Source organism: Dermacentor andersoni, chromosome 2 (assembly GCF_023375885.2).
Source record: "Dermacentor andersoni chromosome 2, qqDerAnde1_hic_scaffold, whole genome shotgun sequence".
In the NCBI taxonomy this organism is placed as follows: Eukaryota; Metazoa; Arthropoda; class Arachnida; order Ixodida; family Ixodidae; genus Dermacentor; species Dermacentor andersoni.
Window position 1 is genome coordinate 33,414,470 of NC_092815.1, and position 18,718 is coordinate 33,433,187.

The window sequence follows — 18,718 nt, forward strand, 5'->3', positions numbered from 1 at the left end:
AGTTCGTGGCGAAGGTATTCCCGCTGTGGACCGTACTTGCGGGCAGGCGCACAAAATAGGGTCAATTGATTCTTCATAGCCGCAATGGTCACAGGTTGGGGTGTCGGTCATCCCTATGCAGAATGCACAGTATGCAAAGTACTGTAGTCAAGTGAAAGATGTGAAACAAGTCTGAGAACAAGCAAACGGGGCTCACAGTATGGCCGACGAGGGAAGAAACGCAACTAAAGATATCTACATTGTATATCGCATAATTACGTTAGTTTTTATTTATTTATTTGTTTATTTATTTATTTATTTATTTATTTATTTATTTGCTTATTTTGCATTGTTTCAAACACATTGAAGGTCTTGGATGGCAAGGTTAACGTCATGTATAACAAACTTAAGTTTGCATGACAAATACGTGCTAGCTAGGTAGTACTTGGACATTCTTAAAAGGGGATGCGATGGTTTAGGACAAGCTTAAAGCCTTGGTACCTTCTGAGCAGACGGAACAACCATTTTTTTCCCAGGTCGAATGGTCGACGATGGCCGTCGCTGTTATCCTTACAGTATAGAGCCGTGGGCCAGAGAAGAATTTGGGGCTCACACTCGTCTGCACGAACGCAAGGTAGCCGCCGTCTAGCGACCTAGAGACGGATTGTGCTATGTACACAAAGTGTCGTTTGTATTCTGCACCAGGAAGCACACAATTTAGGGGAAAAAAGAAAGAAAGGACAAAAGAAAGCTAGGGAGGTTAACCGAAGCGAAAAGCCCGGTTTGCTACCTTACACTAGCGAACAGTGCAGGGGGAGATGGGAAGATAAGAAATAGGGAAATAGAGCACACACACGCACGATTACAGCCAGTCATGATCACCGCAATTTATCACAACACAACATTACGGGCAGTACAATGAACATCCGTTTAAACTACAGCCGTTTATGCGTCCTTAAAAATATGAAATGGCGCTTTCGTTGCCCTTTGCTACGATGGCCTGTAAAATAGTATTTCCTAAACTGTTCGATCAAATAGCGCACTTGCGAGCAATTTCTTCATTTTTCTTTAGCGAGAACAGTCATACAGAGCTGCTTGAGGGATCTCTTGATACAATAGTTATCAGATGTGGCGTTGTTTGTCACATTAATGCGAAAAGCAATAGAGTTCGTAAAGGCCACTTAACCATAAACGGGAAAGCAGGGCAACATTGTCAGAATTATACATGGCACTATTCTGGGACTTTCTGGGCTTTTTGAGAGACACACAGCTTGCTGATTTTGACCTACACTAGAAGGACAAATCTTCGTTATCTACGGGCTATTCAAACCCAGTTCCTCAGAGTGTGTCTGGGTTTGCTAAATGCGCATCAACAGCGGCAACCATTGCAATTTCCCGGGACCACCAATTCAAGCGCACATTGCAGTGTAAGTGCTGGGAGTGCACATTAGGTACTTTGAAAAAATTAACAATGTTCCGAAATATTTGTCCCGTTGAGATCGACCTTTAATCCATCTGCGTGTCTCTGCTAAGTCGACAGGAAATAATTCTCAGCAGCCGGCGGGCGTGAAAAAGGGAGATGTAATGTTTAGTCATTCCGTGCGCCCACTCTAGGTGCATCGCTTGCAGTGCTTGAATAATTACAGTATTGCAGTGTTGCGGTGTCTCCTGGTGCACAGTAACACAATTCGCAGCTCTATCTCTTGCATGCGCTTCGAAATTTCTGGACACTAAATGCGCACTGAACGCATAAAGACGCCGGAGCGCTTAGAATCAGCGTACAGGAAATGTTTTCGGCTGCGTCCTTGAATGACTCAGCCATCTTCAAACAAAATGGGACTGTACCAAATTGCGCTAGCTTCAGGCATTCCTGAGTCCCTTGAATTGGCTCCTACGACTGTCTTTGCCCCGAAAAGTCCTTCTATGACGTTTATTGTGCGAGAACGTGTTCCCATTTTAAAGCGAAGCTTTCTTGCCGAGTTCGATCGAGGCACTTGTTCGTATGTATCTAGCCTCTAAAACCGAAAGAGTTTAACGGGATGGTGGCACCATCTAAAGCCAGCGGAAATAAGAAGTAGGTCATGAGTTTACCGTTTGAAGCACAGAGTTTAATACAATAATTACTAGAGAGAATTGTGGCTCTAGTGCCGAAGGCATCTGCAAGCAGGGCGATTCAACCAGCATCGGTTAGCACATCGATCTGCCTAAACTTCGCTCTTCTGGTTTCGAATGGCTTCATGAGTTCGCGAACACTTATCATTTTCAACAAAGTAGGGCGTTATAAATAATTAAATAAACAATAATAAAATTGTCCGATGGCACGATTTGAACACAGAACCTCTAGCACACAAGTCTGATATTGATAGCGTTACGTCACGGACGCATTTTTTTTTAGAATATCCAATAGTTGAAGCACCTCCTCTTCAGCGACAGCGTCGAAAAGGGACACGAAACCCCAAATAATACGACTCTCATCATCGCGAGCGGGGAGACGCATCCTAGAATCCGTTGGATGCGGTCACCAGGAAATCACGGAGCGCAACGTGACCCTATCACCCATGGTCCGAGATACGTTCAAGGTCGATCCCATGCCACGTAACGTCCACTCTCAATATAATGTAGGGCGCCGGATAGCCAGGGCTCGTTCCCTGTTAAAAGCGGCTGCGGCCACTCTGAATCTGGCATGTTTCGTTGACGCCGCCCAGTACGAGCGCTCTGATCACTATGCCGTAGTTTCGGTTGACTCCAATGGCACTCTCGTAAACTCAGCATCCGTGCGGAAGGTTTCTGCAACAGTAGCCGAGCAGGTTGCTATAGCTATAGCACTGAAGGACCCTCTACGTCCCAATATCTTTACAGACTCCAGATCTGCAGCCCGAGCTTTCGCCTCCGGCTCGATCTCAAAGGAGGCGGCGGCCATCCTCGGCAGCGAGGGGGCTGCTGGTTTTCATAACATCAAATGGTTCCCGGCCCATATGGGAATCAATGTTCACTCTGAGGTTGTTAACACCAATGAGTTGGCCCATGACTGTGCGCGAGGTCTTACACACCGCGGCGGTTCAGGTGGGCTCACGGGCGGCGAATTAGGACTGTACAGGGATTCGCTTCTCACCTTCCATGAAATCTAGGCACATTATCAACTTGCTCGGCGGGCCTTTCCGCTACCACACCCTAAATTTAATAGACCACAATCGTCGGCGTTTCGCATGCTTCAAACGGGGTCATTTCCCTCCAGGGGCCGATTCAGTCACTTCGCGCCTAGTGTAGAACCCCACTGTCCAGACTGTGGGGAGGCGTACTGCTCCTTATCCCATATGCTCTGGCAATTCCCTGCGTTACGGAGCTCACCGCTAAGCACTCTAACCGACTGGGAGGCAGCCCTTAAGAGTGGCGGCCTCTCAGAGCAACTACGGGCTGTCCAGAGGGCCTGCGACAGGGCAGAGGACCACGATCTTCCGACCCCGACGTGGGTGCGGCCCGCGACGGCTACGGGAACTCCCTGAAGAGGGAGGTACCCTAACGCCGGTTCCTCAGGACCATTAATAAAGTTCTTTGTCTATCTGTCTGTCTGTCTGTCTGTCTGTCTGTCTGTCTGTCTGTCAGCCTTGCCACGAGAGCAACACGATACCACGGACCCCCAGTAAGAAAACATTATATATATATATATATATATATATATGTGTGTGTGTGTGTGTGTGTGTGTGTGTGTGTGTGTGTGTGTGTGTGTGTGTGCGTGTGTGTGTGTGTGTGTGTGTGTGTAAAGACGTGTATATAGTGCACACAGCATGTCTATGATTCACTGCAAATAAAACGTATTTCTTCGTATAACATGCTGCTATTTAATACTAATATTTATACCTCGACAACTACACTTCATACACACACACATGGTTCATGAGCGAATTACATCAAGAATGCTTCGCTTTACATAGTTGTCAAGTGGAATTGAGTCTACCTGATTTTTATGACTCACATCTTACATTTACGCTGCTCTAGAAGAAAGAAAAAGGTAGACCATTTCAAGATATTACCTCCAATTTAACGATATCACGACTTCATTCGGAGAGCTATATTTCATCTGGAGAAGGGAAGAAGCTCGTTCTGGAGCATTTGAAAAAAAAAACGAAAGCTTACTCGAGTCACCTCCAAGTATACACAGATGGATTCTGTGAAAACGGACGCAAACCACTCCGCAGCTGCGTTTTGCATAACCTGTGTTCTGGCCATCATTACCTTCAAGTCTCGTCTATGGTTCTCGAGTGCACAGTAGCAGCTGCTGCTGTACGCAACGTGAACGTTTGGCCTACTGAGGATCCTGTACTCCTTAGGGACACGAAACCTGAATTGCAACAACTATGCCGTGGTCTACAAGTCATCAACTTCCAAAGCAAGTCACTGCATTAGGTAAAGATCTCACACAAAGACATTAGCAACATGACAGAGACGCAAGAATTGCTAAGGGTATGCTGTAAGCTTACCTCCTATTTTATGACAAATCGCGTACTTGCAACGAATGGTCTCGTCAGGGAACATTTAGATTGCGAGTGTTTTGAGGTCTGTTTATTAATGTGCATTCATCCTTCTCTCCTTGTTCGTAGTACGTTGCATCAATATTCTGGTTAAATCATATCACTGACGTAAGGGCCACGTGACTTATCGCAACAGTCATTGAACACATTATGGCACACACGTGCAACGGCAAATTCGGGAAAAACGAATCGACGAGAGCTAAGTCCCTCCATCCAAAATAGCTGACTCAGAATTCGAAAGAGTAAAAAAAAACACATATATAGCGGAGTTCGATTACAAATCGTCCAGTGGAAGTGCAAGTCAGCAAAGATTCCCGAATCTTTCCTTCAGAGGTTGATCTTTCCTTCAGAGGAGCCTCCGTACTAAAGGTGAAAATAGCGAACAGAAAAAAAAAGAGCGAGGGATTTGTCTTCTTGGAAAGTGCTAGGAGAAAAATAAGACCGCCTCCACACCCGGCACTCGTGAAAAACGGATTGCGCTCCTTATCGGGGGCTGTTTCGAAACCCTCGGCTCCGAGAGGACAGCGACGGATGGCGAAGCGAGGCAGAGACTGCGACCGGAAGTGTCCGTCCATTGCATGAGGAAGCCGCGCCGCAGAGCCCGTGCCTCCCTTGTCGGAGTACCGTGTACTTTTCCTCTCCTTATCCTTGGAAATAGGACACTTCCTGGTATGTGAAGGAATGGGGAGGTGAAGGGGGTAGTTAGGGGAGGGCGTGCATGGGCGTGAGGTAACTTACGGCGTGTCTTCAGCGTCAACCGCGCAGACCAAACATTGGCATAGTGTTTCAACCGCAACGCCTCGCCTACATAGCGCACGGAATCCCCCCCCCCCCCTCCCTCCCGCCTTTTTTTTTTCTTTTTTGCTTTTGTAAGCGTGCTTCTTCCTTGGCGCCTCCAAATACGCACAGGCTCTGGTACTGCATGCTTGTAGTTTGCACGCTTCTTTCGCGGAAGGTAAAAGAAAAAATAAAGGAGCCACGGGGGTTGGCGAAGATAAGCGTGTGAATCGCCGTTCTCTTCGTACTAGGAGAACGACGCTGAAAACTGCCAGCACTCCATATACGCTGCACTTCCCCCAAATATTTTATTATTCGCCTACTTTACGTTTCCCTCGCGTTTCGATCGCTTGCGTTTTGAGCATTCTTATTTTGTTCCTGTGGCCTAGAGCCAGGTGTTTTTCATCAGCTCGACCTCCTTTTCCCAACTGAAGTTCTTTCCTTAAAGCTGTGTTTCCTTCTTATATCGCTTCCCGTTAACCATAGACCGCGGCGGAGAAAGGCTTCATTTTGTGCCGAATTTCGCTTTGCGAGATGTATCTTTGCTACAAGCTACGTCTGTTGATCCTGATGTCAGTATTTCTCATACTCTCGATAACTTTTAGTCCTTCGCTTCTTTCGTTTCTCCAAAGAACTTCGTGGCTTGCGGTTCGTGCCCAGTGAGCCATCGCCTCCGGAAAGGTGGGTTCTCTTGGCAGCTGGCAGTTGTTCGAAACTGTACGCGTGGCCTTCGAAGTTTCCGCCTGTCTCCTTGTTGTTCTTTTTGTGAGTAGTTCTATTTGTCTTTTGTGGCATCATCTTTTTTTTTTACTTACGTTTGACCGTTGGCCCCTTACAGGCGAAAACAATGGACGACCTTACTTCTGAACGGTGGAAGGTTAGATTGTGGTCACAGTCAACGTTTTCTTTTTCTTTCTTTTCATCTATCTGACATTTCTCCGCTTGAAGCTGCTCAACCGGAAGACATACTGGGACAAAAAAAAATCAACGTGGAAGGTATGAACCAATTACTTCGGATATGTACACCTCTCTCTGGGCATTCGTTTCATATCTAGATGGCATTAATATTTTTTTTACTGTTGCTTGATACGTTCTTTTTCCCTTAATATTCAGACGCAGCTGAACGAAGCTTGACGAGACGTACAAAACAGGTCGAATCGCTGTGGGCAAGACGTGCCCACAGCTATGCAGTTTAAATACTGATACAGCTTTTTCCTTCTTACAGGAGTGTTCATACAGCATACTTACACGGCAAGTAAGCTGCATGCATGGTACATACTTCGAAGGGGCGAAATAAAGAGCAATCTAGGATTACCGAATGCTATTCTACTCATAATATGAGCAGTTTTTCATTTTTATCCTGCGTCCGTTCTGTGTATTCTTCCATTTCTCTCTTTCTTTTTTAAGATTCTTTTTCTGTTATTATTCTTAGTAATTAATAATTCTTCACTGTTCTTTTTTTTTTGCTTAGTTTCATGAGACTGTGGGCTGTGACACGCGAAATCTCTCGTGCATGTAGCATCCTTAAAAATAAAATTTGTGGTCATTGCCTCAAGTATTATTGTATTAAGCAGTTTTACACTCAGGTGGTGCAGACTCATTTTTCTTCAATGCTCTGTTATTTACGTACTCCGTCAAATCTTCGTTTGCACTTCGGTATGCACGTTTTTGCACCCATTCTGCCCTAATCTCTACAGAGTATGTATAGAGTCAAACGCGGCTTGAGCTGACATTTGCGAGTCAATACTCCGCAGATCAGCTGCCGATCTCAGCGATTAGGGGCATTGGGGCGGAGCGTTCATAAGTTTGGCAATGGCCAATGTTTCAGATGGCAAGAAGGTCATAACGGGAACAAACTCGACGAACTCCAGTTAGCACCTGCGATGCCTGTGACTGCGGCTCTTTGTCAATGCTGGCAAGGGGTATTTCATTGAGTGGTTCGCCAGTGTCAACTTGACCTTTTTTCGTTGCCTGAAGCATCCCCCGTGAATTCCATTTCACTGTTAATTGATCAAAAGATACAAAGTCTAAGTAACGCTAATATGTGTTACAGAAACGACGAAAACGATGAGCCACGAGAGAGGGAGATAGAGACAGAGGGTTAACTAATGCAGGGAGGTTCACCAGAAAAAAATGCCGGTCTGCTACCCAGCATGTGGGTACGGGAAAAAATAATTTAATAAGATAGGAAGGGAATGTAAGAAAAAAGTAGTAAAGGAATAGAGTATCACTAAAGTGTGGCGTAGCCTGCTGCACAATATAGAGCACGCTATATCGGTGACATGCGAGCGTCCGGGTTGCGTGGTCGCCTCTGCTGATCTGCCGCTAAATTTTGCATTTTCGTGTGTTCTCACGCTGCGGTGGCTGTTCTTGAACTTAACCATCCCTCTTTCTGATCCCTCTTTCCGACCACATGTGCATGAAATTTAGGAATGGTTCGCCTGTGTTCCTTTGCTTTCTATTATGAAGTTGCCAGCTTCTTACCTTATCCTTAAGTTTAAAGCTTACGGTGAGTGCATTCATAATTTATTGGTGTGCAACTTAAAAAGCTGATGAGGCTTACAGCTTGGATATTGTATTAAACTCAAAGACACATCGATATTGTTGGCCAGTTTAAGTGCGTGGGCATAGTTTTATCCGCGAATATGTCAAGGGAGCCCCATGTATGTCATATTATAACAAAGTTGGCACAGATAACTGGAGCTGTCGGTCTTCTAACATGTATCCTTCCAAAGCCTATAAAACTACTGCTATATAATTTTCTCTTCTACTCCCACCTAAATTATTGTCACTTAGTATGCGGCACAGCAACTATTACTTGCCTTCAGCGTATATACATGTTACAGAAAAAGGTCCTGCGCCACATATTCATTGAACCCTGGTGGACACCAATCGCTAATCTCTTTCTTAGGAGCCGTGTAATAAAAATGCATAACTTGAGGAGATACCCTATCAGTGTAAGGTCGAAACTTGAAAATCGTAGAAATAAAAACTACCACCGTAATCTTGGACAGTTGCGTCCTCGGGAATAAGTTCACCCAACAAGAAATGCCGAAGTCTGGACTGTACGTATACACCTCGTTTGAATTTAGGTAGGGAACGTTTGAATTTAATCTTCCTGATACATTAAACAGATACGAGCGTAATAAGTCTCACCCGTTTAGTTCATCAAAGAGTCATCTGAGTGCATTTTATGTAACTGACTGCGAACACCCTTTTATTGTGCCTATAGAGCTTGTATAACGTTTCATTGTTTTGTTAAGCTTGATTAAAATGGCTACATAACTTGTATAATATTTGACTGCTATGTACATGTGTTATATTTACTTGTATAATGATTGTTATGTACCTGTATTGTGTAACACTGTGCCGCTTACCTGCTGCCAAGCTAAAAGGGGCTGCGACATTGTCAAGCCGTGTGCTACAGATTTTTCTGTGGCTCCTGTGTCTATCTCTTAAGGCAGAAATAAATGAATTTGAATTTGCATTTGGGAGATCGAATATAGCAGCACAACACCATCGAAAAAGAAATGGCACAGTCATCGCAGAGAAGGTACCATCGACTCAATCAGCGTCAGCAGTTCAACATTAGCACGTAGTGCCGTATCTACCTTCTTATTCGCCTTTTCTCTTACGTAATTCCGGAGCTTAGTACAGATTCAGTTATTCTCCCGACAGCACTACGGAAAGTCGGTCGGAAGCAGCTACGTGTTATACGGAACTCATTGGCGACGGCAAATTCGCTCCTCAATTTAATAACCCACTCTTTTCTTATCGCGCGTTGCCGAGGCGGGACAGGTCTCGCTCTCATTTTTTTTTCTCTCACACCATGCTTCTTTAGGCTGTAAGAATCCACTTATTCGGCAGTGCAGTGTCGGTGCAGCCATACGAACATTCGGGACCAGCTGCGCTGGAAAGCGCAGCGAATGCGACCGCTGTTCGTGGCCCTCGGTGGACAGACTGGAATGCGCGAGACATTGCAGGGAAGCGAGTCGGGAGGCGGTGCGCACGAGGCGCCCGAGCAGTTGTGATCTCCGAGCGAGTGAAATATGGCCAGTACGTCGTGTTTCATCATAGGCACAAATGGAAACGGCGGCGAAATAGCGCGGCGGCGGAGGCAAAGCTCAACTGAAACTCGAGCAGAAAGGGCGGGAAAGCAGGTGATAAATGAAAGCGGCTTTACGGGGCCCCTGCTCAACCCGTGCTCGCCTTCAGCCCCCTTATTTCCCGCTGCATCCTTCTTTTTGCCTCTGCGCGCTCCACAGTAGGCGTTTTGTTTGTTCGCCCGCCCTACGGCGTCAGTGGTGCAGCGAAAGGAAAGACGGGGCTGAGCGCTGCACGAAACGAAAGCGGAGAGAACGCCGTTCGCGGGACAGGCGCTCGCCGAGCGCTCCGCGTTCGGCCCCCGACGCTCGCCAGAGACACAGAAACAATGCGGCCAATAAATGTTTATAAATAACAGACGCGCCGACGGTGGCAGACGTAGCGGGCCGTTTGCGAAACGATACTCGGGAGAACTCTGAGTTATGGCGCCGGCCTGCCTGCCAGCTTTCAGACTCCAAAGGACTGAGCGTTGCCCCCGTGTTACTGTTATTATTATAGAGGAAACGCAATGACAACGTTTGCTATCACGATCAGATAGGCAGACGCTCCAGAAATATAGCGCGTTTTCTCGAACGTAACCGGAAGAACGAGCCCAGGGAAGAAGAGGAGTGATGGGTTTCTTTCTTTAAAAGGGGCGCGCAACAGACTTCATATAGCATTACGACTGAGTTGGTTAGTTGAAAATCAGACTGACACGCATTTGTCATTCATGAGTGCATTATAATAGAATGCAAGCTCAACCTAGATTAGCAGATTGCATTATTTGCTATCGGTTAGTCACTACTTCTTTTCGTAAGAAAATGCATACGACGTTAGGAAAGAATACTGTGGCAGTGTCATATGATTTAATGTTTTATCCTAAACATTCCTCTGTGATTCGCTGTACCACGCCGATGTTTTAGGGCCTATGACGCGTCCAGTCGGTTGCACTGTTATGAGCCCGCGCTGCTGAATTCAGATTCTGGGAGGCATTACGTAAGCACCTTATTTACTGGACAGAAGCAAAGCCTATAACGAAAATTTTTAGCGTGTAGTAATGTTCCTTCGGATTATCAAACAAACAGAGCTCCAAGTCTTAGGTACTGCGTCTTCGTTTCTTTTAATCATGGAAATGGAAGGGATAAATGTCGTAAGGATAACCCTATGCATCAGAAGAAGTCACGTATTTTGGTAAGCTTCGAGGCCGGTATTTTCCTACCCAACATGTGGCTTAATAAAAACGCAGGTTACTGAGACAGTAAAGGCTCCTCATATAAAATTACCAACGATCTTTAAAACTCGTAGTGCAAGACATATTATTCTAATGAAGCTATCTTCAGCCTTTAAAAACGTAATAAAATATCAGGAAACTCATGAACTGGTGAATATATTCGCATCCAAGCTCAACTACCCCTTGAGGGACGTTATATTCCAATAGTACTGCTAACGGAAATAAATAAAAAATAAAGAAACGGCATGTGTAGCTTAAAGCGATAGCGTAATAGTGTGCACTGCGCCATTTTGATTGAGCACAGGGATTACAAGCAAGCTTGCTCGATATTTAGCAAACTGCAAGCTCGCCGTATATCTCATCATCAAACCTCTATCGATATTCGTGATAAATTCCGCATAAACATACATATAAGAGATTCCTCCAATTACACTGACTTATCTAAATGACCGCTTGGTTTTCGTTGCCCTACAAAAATAATTCTTCGTGTTACTGGGATTATACGTAAGCAGAGTGCTATTCTTCCTAATGGGACCATTAGCTTGGTATTGCAGTATTGTGCGCTGTAATCATCCGAGAGCTCATATGGTGTATGACCATGCATAGACCCGACGAAACCGAGTTTTCACCATTGTCAGTGAGTTTGAATCAGCGTCTTGTTATGTTTGCTTTTATCCATCTGAATGTACGCCGTTGCAGATAGTCCACACATTACATTCGAGGTCCAGAACACTGTGGTTATTATTGCTAATTTCTGAAGAAGTACTTGTGCGACTGCTGATAAGAATAAAGTAAAATAAAAATAACTCAATAAGAAAATTTCAGACGAACAATGGCCAGTCGAAAAGTAATGGAATTGAAATAACTAATGCCTCTTTGGCGATAGCATCTACCTGAGGATAAAGTTTCAGCTGTTATCTATACAACAGTCTCTCATAAAATAGGCGTTCCATGGGTACACAAAAGAAAGAAACATGCACTCTCGTAGTTGTTCGTCAGCGCCCAAACGCAGCATCAAAAGTATAAATGTTGCAAAAGTTCAGGAGCCGAATTCACACAACTTCTTTTTGTTAACTGCCCTTTGCCATTGGCCGATCCCCTTAGTTAAAAATATGGCCAGTGTCAGGTTTAGCTGCAATGGTCTCTTTCGTACAAGACTAGCATAGGGCTTTTTTTGTGTGTGTGTGTGAATACGGGCCCAGGAGCCCGTGCTGTGCAGGATGCCCCGTGTTTCTTGCTCGCCTGAGTTTGCTCGACGGCACTTAACGAACAAAGCGAGGAACCTGCGAAGGCAGCAGATATAGATGTCGAAGTTAAGTCACCTATGTCGAGGCGAACGTTTCAAACAAAGAATACTGGGCAATGTTACGCGCCAGCGTCACCTATTCATATCAACGCGCTATCGCAATATCGCAATATTGTGATTGTCATGCATGTACGCACTCGGCGCAAGCCGCGTGCCACGATTTTCTGGGGTGCGTCACGGGCGTGTCTCGTTTTTCCCACATTATCAGCCTATCCACCGCCGAGGGCGAACAGTGCAGACACGGTGAATTCTCCCGCCAACCGATTGCTTTCTTTCGAATACGTTAAAAATATCATTTTTTCTATAACTTACTTGCACACGTAATGCACTGGGTGGAACGATAGACAAATGAAAGAAGGCACCGACAGTTTGACCACGTGAGTCCTCCCTTTTCGGCCACACAGGAGGTAAAACGCTCAAGTGATGATAACCCAAGGGCGAGTCTAGATAAGTCTACAAAACTCGAGGGGCGACGAAGGTTGAAAATTTTGCTTTGATGGCATTAGCTCATTCACCTGAAGGCGTCGCCGCAGCCCTCGGAGATACCGAAATTTGCCAAATTCGGGCCTTTTAGCACCTCTGGTATCTAAAATGGAATGCCTTTGCTAATTATTGCATTCCCCAGTGGTGCTTCAGTGAAAATCTTCTTGCATACGTTAATTTAATGTCACTGAGACGCTTCCAGCTTGTGTTTACGATTGCGATTATGTGCATCAAAATACCCGTTTCTTTCTCTCTTTTTTTAAATTCACGCTGCGATAGTGAGTCGGAGACATAGGGCTGGTGCTACAGTGCCACAGTGTAAGCGCAAAGCTGCGTAGATTCACAATATCGTAGTGGAACATAGGGCCTCGACTACGAGACTGGCGGTCATCCTTCCTTTTCAACTGTACTTACTCCGAAGGATAGTTTCATCTTTTTAAAGCACGGAGACGAAGTTAAAGAGATGCGAAAAAAGGAAAACTTATCTTTTTCTCGAGCGCCTTCTTTTCTCCATTCCGTTGCAAGATCAATGCCTCGCATTTGTTCTGTGCCCGAGTGGCGCTTTGAACTCAGTAATGCTCAAACAGATGGCCTTTTGATGCGGCAAGCGGACTGTTATACATCCTTTTTCTGAACCACGATGATGAAAGCGCCCACGTTCTCGTGAACTGCGTACTGACAGCCTATTTTTCTTCCCATTTTGTTCGCAGCTCACGCGGACACGTCTCGCACAGTCTCAAGATAAATTTATCTTGTGTCGAAATACGTGTTCACTAAGACACGTCGGGAGGCCGATGTGGAGAGAGATGGTCGGCAGCGAGAAACAAAGGGTTCGCTTGAATCGACATGCCAGAAGAACGTCCGGTCCCGTATTTCGAAGTTCTCGTTCGCCGAAAAGTTAAAAACGAACAACTCGATGAGGCGCTACTTTCTCTCTCTCTCTCTCTCTGCCCAGTGAAGCGTGGGCACAGAAGTGCCTAGGTCCACAAGGCTGTGCAGCAGAAAGCTAAAAGAACTGCTTAAGTTTGCCTCGGACTTTCTCACCAAATGAGTCTATTATTGTTTGGAATTGGCGTGAGTGAAGGAGCGGGATAAAAAGTTGTGGGCTTGCTAACACTGAAGGGCGCACTGCGAAGTTAAGGGCATGTTATAGCATTTGGACAAGAAAGGTGAAGAAAAAAAAAGGAAGCTGGTGCCTAAGCAGTCTTCGTCGAAACTTCGGCGTGCCTATGATGAGCTCTTCCATCATAGTTATATTGTCGGTGGTTCCTTAGACAGCATATTGCTTTTTTCTCATGACGTTGAAATTGGGGCAACGCCGTAGAGATGAAGCGCGAGATTAAAACAAAAATAATAGTCGAGTGAGCTCACGTAGACGTCAGACGATATCAGTTTAGTTCGCCGTGCCGGTGATCATTATTGCCGCAGCACAATGTCCTTTGCCCTAGCTACATCAATTTTCGCTGAACAAGCTCGCATATTCATTTCTTTTTCGCGTCACTTCGAGTGGAACGTCACTCTAGTCCCTTTCTTGCGTTCAAAGTCGGATCACTGCGGGCCATTATATTAAAGCAGCTGTGACATGACATGCGTACGTTAGAGTATATGGATCAAAATCATAGCTGACTTTAAAAATAAGTCGAACATTCACCAGGGAAGTGTACACATCATCCGTAAACTTTCTTGAAGCTATGGATAACAGGTTATTGAGAATCCTTATGGGTTATGTCATTTCGTTTTTTTTATTGCTCCTTAGCAAACGTCGTTTCAATATGTCTTGCCAATTTTATTTCTTAAGTTAAAGTTTCAGTGTTCTTTGTGACTTTTTATATTTGGTGAACAAATGTCTTGCAGAGCTGCAGGGCAACGTATCACTTGTTTGTCGCTATCAATTTTCGGATGCATAATAACAACGTAAATCGCCCATGAAAAAAAAAACATTTTTGGGGAACTATCGGAGTCTTAATTCTGCATATTCATTCTTATATTGAAATGTGGAGAAAGCACGAAGCGTACATGTCTAAATGTTTAGTATGTGTACGCCACGAGAAGCGTCAGCCAAGAGCTAAACCATGTAATCCTTAAATATCTCCGGCTGCGATCCTTAGCTTGTGCTGGTGAGTTCACAAAGAAATTCAAGCCTGCAGAAGTTGCCGTATATTTGCGTAAATGTTGTTACAAACATAGCGAAATATATCGCTGTCGGGTCATGAACAGCTTATTAGAACTTTGTTGATATTTTAATCGCCAAATTCTACTTAGATGGTCTTGTTCAGTCGACTCTTATACATTTTTCTGAATAGATATACAAACATAGCCTCAAGTAGCACCCAAAACAAAAAGAAAGGTCACCAAAGACCACCAAGAGGGAGAGAAAGAGGGATATAAGGAAGGCAGGGATGTTAACCACTCAAGAGTCCGGTTGGCTACCCTACGCTGGGGGAAGGGAGAACGGGAATAGAGAGAAGGGAGAGAGAGAGAGGGTATGGAGACGTGCACGGACAGTACTTGGGTCAAAGCCGCTCGTGCAAACTAGACGTTCCCCGAAAGCACAAAAGTGCCTTCACTGCCTTCTGAGCCGATGATCGCTGGGGATGGTGCTCTAGTACTGTCTGTTCACTCAGAGGACGATTATCTAGTTTCCTCAATTTGTTGGACAAAGATTGTATTTGTGCTCTATATTGAGAACAGCGGCACACAATAAGTGGTTAAACGTCATGTTTATCCGAATACGCTGCCCACATTTTGAAGGTTTCTTGCATGTTTGTTAATTACACCTTCTTAATTTAAGGAATGTGAATTAACTAACTCGCCGGTACTTACATATGTCCTGGTGACGCTCTTAAAGAACACTACTTGCTAGCTTTATTAGCCTGCCTGCGTTGATTCCTTTAAAATCGTCCTTGCAGACATCCAAGGCTTAACGGCGGAGGGACGATGGAAGACGGACGTATCAAACATTTAATGCACCAATAAATTACAATCAGTGGCGTAGCAACAGGGGGGTCCGGGGGGCCGTGGGCCCCGGGTTCAAGGGGCCAGCGGGGGGGGGGGGGGGAGGAGTGACAGAAGACCTATGGGCTCCGGGTGCCAGACCACCTAGCTACGCCACTGATTACAATACTGTAAGCAAAATCGTGAGATTAATGCGGCTCCTACGAAATTCCTTTATTTTTTCTCTGCTAAATTAACGTCATTTTTTCGTCGGAATCTGTGTTTAAGAGAAATCTTATTTTGCACACTTTTGTGCGATAAAAGCAGAAAATCCGCTGCAGCAAAGAATCTCAACCCTCCCTCAATAAATTACCTTAAATATAACTTTTGGTTAAACAAGCATATCTTTCGCTTGTTGAACTTGTGTGCCTCATAAACATACATCATAAGAAGCCAGCAAAGACACCAAGGAAGAAATAGGGGAAATTACTTGTACTTACTGATCGAATAAAAGAAATTATAAATTATTAGAACTGAAAATGCATGAAAAAAAAAAGAAAAACTTGCCGCTGGTGGGGAATGATCCCACGTCCTCGCATTAGGCTTGTGATGCTCTTACCAATTGAGCTACCGCGGAGCCGCAATTGCTAAGAGCATCGCGCGCGTTATGCGAAGTCGGATTGTTTCACACCAGCGTCCAGTTGTTTTAGGGAGAACACCACGCGCGCTCGTCGAGGTCAGACGTGCCTAAACACTGCTCCACAGCACGTACGTCGGCCCGAACCGCCGCCCCCAGCCGGGGGCCCCCGAGGCACCGCGAGCGGCACGGCTCGCCCCGAGACCCCGACGACTCCGGCTCCCCAGCTCCGGAGAGACGCTCAGCCGTCGAGCTAAGCCTCACTGCGACTCCGCCGGCGACGCCAGCCGTTAACATGGAAGTAACGGTTGAAGGCCACACCGTAACCGCACAAGAGCTCCAGTCAGACGATTGGACACCAGTTCTATATAAAGCCTATGCCTCCCGACCGGCCAATTCGCCGAAACCACCTCAACGCTCAGACAACGCTACCTCCGAGACAGCAAACCCGAACGCCAGAAACGCGGCGCCCGACGCAGCAGCCGCAACTAGCAGCAGCAAGACGCCGGCCCGCCTACCACCTGCGACCAAGGAGGCTCGCCTCACAGTGCAACGCAGCAAGCAACTGCCGCCACTCCCACCCAACGCTATTAGAGTGGTCGTTCGCCCGCGAGGTGAAGTGCGACTCCTAGACATCCCAACACCTCGACTCAGTAAGGCAGTGCAGACCCAGCTCCAAATCACTCTACCGGACGACTTCTGCCTTCGCATCCACCCGACCAACAATACTTTCACCATGGCGACAACACATTTTCCAACAGCCGAGACTCTGAAAACGCTGACCTCCCTCACCATTGGAGACCGAACCTACCCGTGCGCAGCTTACGTGGCAGCCCCACCGGGGGCTACCAGAGGAGTCATCACAAACGCCTATGACGACGAGACCCCAATGCAACTCTACCAAGACCTGGTCAGAAGAAATCCAGAGCACACCATATTAGCAGCCCGACGCATGGGAAAGACGCACTCCATCCTAATCACCTTCGACGCAAGCGCAGTCCCGAACTCCATCAAATACATGGGAGCCATCCACCGATGCACCCAATACCGCGGCAGTCCGGAAGCCTGCACAAATTGCAGACAACCGGGTCACCGTCATGACGTATGCCCAAGCCCCAAGACCAATCTTTGTCCCCGCTGTGGAATACAACATCCGCAACAAGAACCTCCTTGCACGCCTAATTGCATTCTGTGCGAGGGCCCTCACCTTACCGGCACGGGATCCTGCAAGGGACGAAACCTTCACCAGACACGGAAACAGCCGAGCCACCCACAAACGCGGCATCAAGAATTGATCACATCCGGGGACAATTTTCCCCAGTTGTCGCCCAACCAACACAAACAAGCCTGGACAGCGCCGTTGAAGCAAGCCTGGGACACTCCCCTCTCTTCTCACAAGCACATGCCATCCATGACAGCGACTCCCAATCTACAACACGCCCTTGCAAAATCCCAGGAGGAGGCAGCGACGGCCAAAGCAGAAGCTACAGCAGCCCGGAAAGAAGCCGCCGCCCTTCATCAACATATCGCCAAACTGGAAACCCAGATAAGTGCTCTTGCCTCTGGATCTCCCATTCCACCTGCCCCCGCTCCTGCCGCATCCCAGCCTCCCACCCCCAACCCACCCATCGCCCATACCTTACCCAGTCACTCCAATCCTACTTCCTCTCCTGATTTGCTAGCAATGGAAGCTGACACCGAACCCTCCGCAAATTCAACTCCATGCACAGCACCCACTCCTTCCACCGCTACCTTACGAGACGACATTCCCACCCTGCTTGAGTCATTCGCTGCTCGCTTTGAGGCAAAATTGCAGGCCGCTATTACTCACATCAACCAGGAATGTGCAACCCTCAAAAACGCGGTAATCCAGATAACACAAGACAATACTGCTTTTAACCAACGATTAGACGTGCTAACCCAATGCTTCTCTGACCGATGTAGCGATCTTGAGTCCCAGCTCAATTCTTGCTCAACCGCCCTTCCGAAGCGGGACCCCACCCCAAATAGACGCAAGAAGGCTAAAGCAACGGAGGGAAACGACAACCCTATGGCTGTCATAGCTCACGACCCCCACCCCCCTGTTATTCCTTCCCCTGCTATCGACTCTCATGATGGCAGCTCCAAACCATAATCTTACACTCTGGCAGTGGAACTGCCGGGGCTTTCGCCAGAAGCGTCATGTGGTCCACCAACTGCTGTCCTGCGCAACGGGGCCCGACATCCTTGCCCTACAGGAACCCTCCAACCCACTTACCCTCCCTGGCTATACTCCTATTCTGCCCACATCCCCCCTACCCTCCCGGGTAGCGTTTCTAGTTAGTCGCTCAATCACCACCATCTCCCATACCCTACCGATTCAAGACATTGATCACCTTCTAATTGAGCTTGTGCCGCAACACGCTCGAGCGAACAGTCTCTTCATCCTAAATGTATATAGCCACCCAAAGTGCCTACAAAGCAACTTCGAACGCCTCTTTACACTTGCGAAGCGCATAGCAAACAAGTGCCCCTTACTCGTCGTAGGAGACTTTAATGCCCCGCATACGGCCTGGGGTTACCCACATGACACACCGAAAGGCCGTCGTGTGTGGTTAGCAGCGCAACAAGCCGGTCTCTCTCTACTCACCGACCCTACCTCTCCTACACGCACGGGAACCAGCGTCTGTAGAGACACTACGCCAGACCTTACGTTCGCACATCGCCTCCCTCACGCCACATGGTGCAACACACAAGAGAATTTGGGTAGTGACCATTGC

The 18,718-nt window shown here is 46.7% G+C and overlaps 1 protein-coding gene across 1 annotated transcript in view; it reads right to left on the reverse strand.

Moving 5' to 3' along the window:
- LOC126542480 (zwei Ig domain protein zig-8-like) overlaps nt 1–18,718 on the reverse strand; it is a 268,423-nt gene that overhangs the window by 151,781 nt on the left and 97,924 nt on the right. The window lies entirely within an intron of this gene.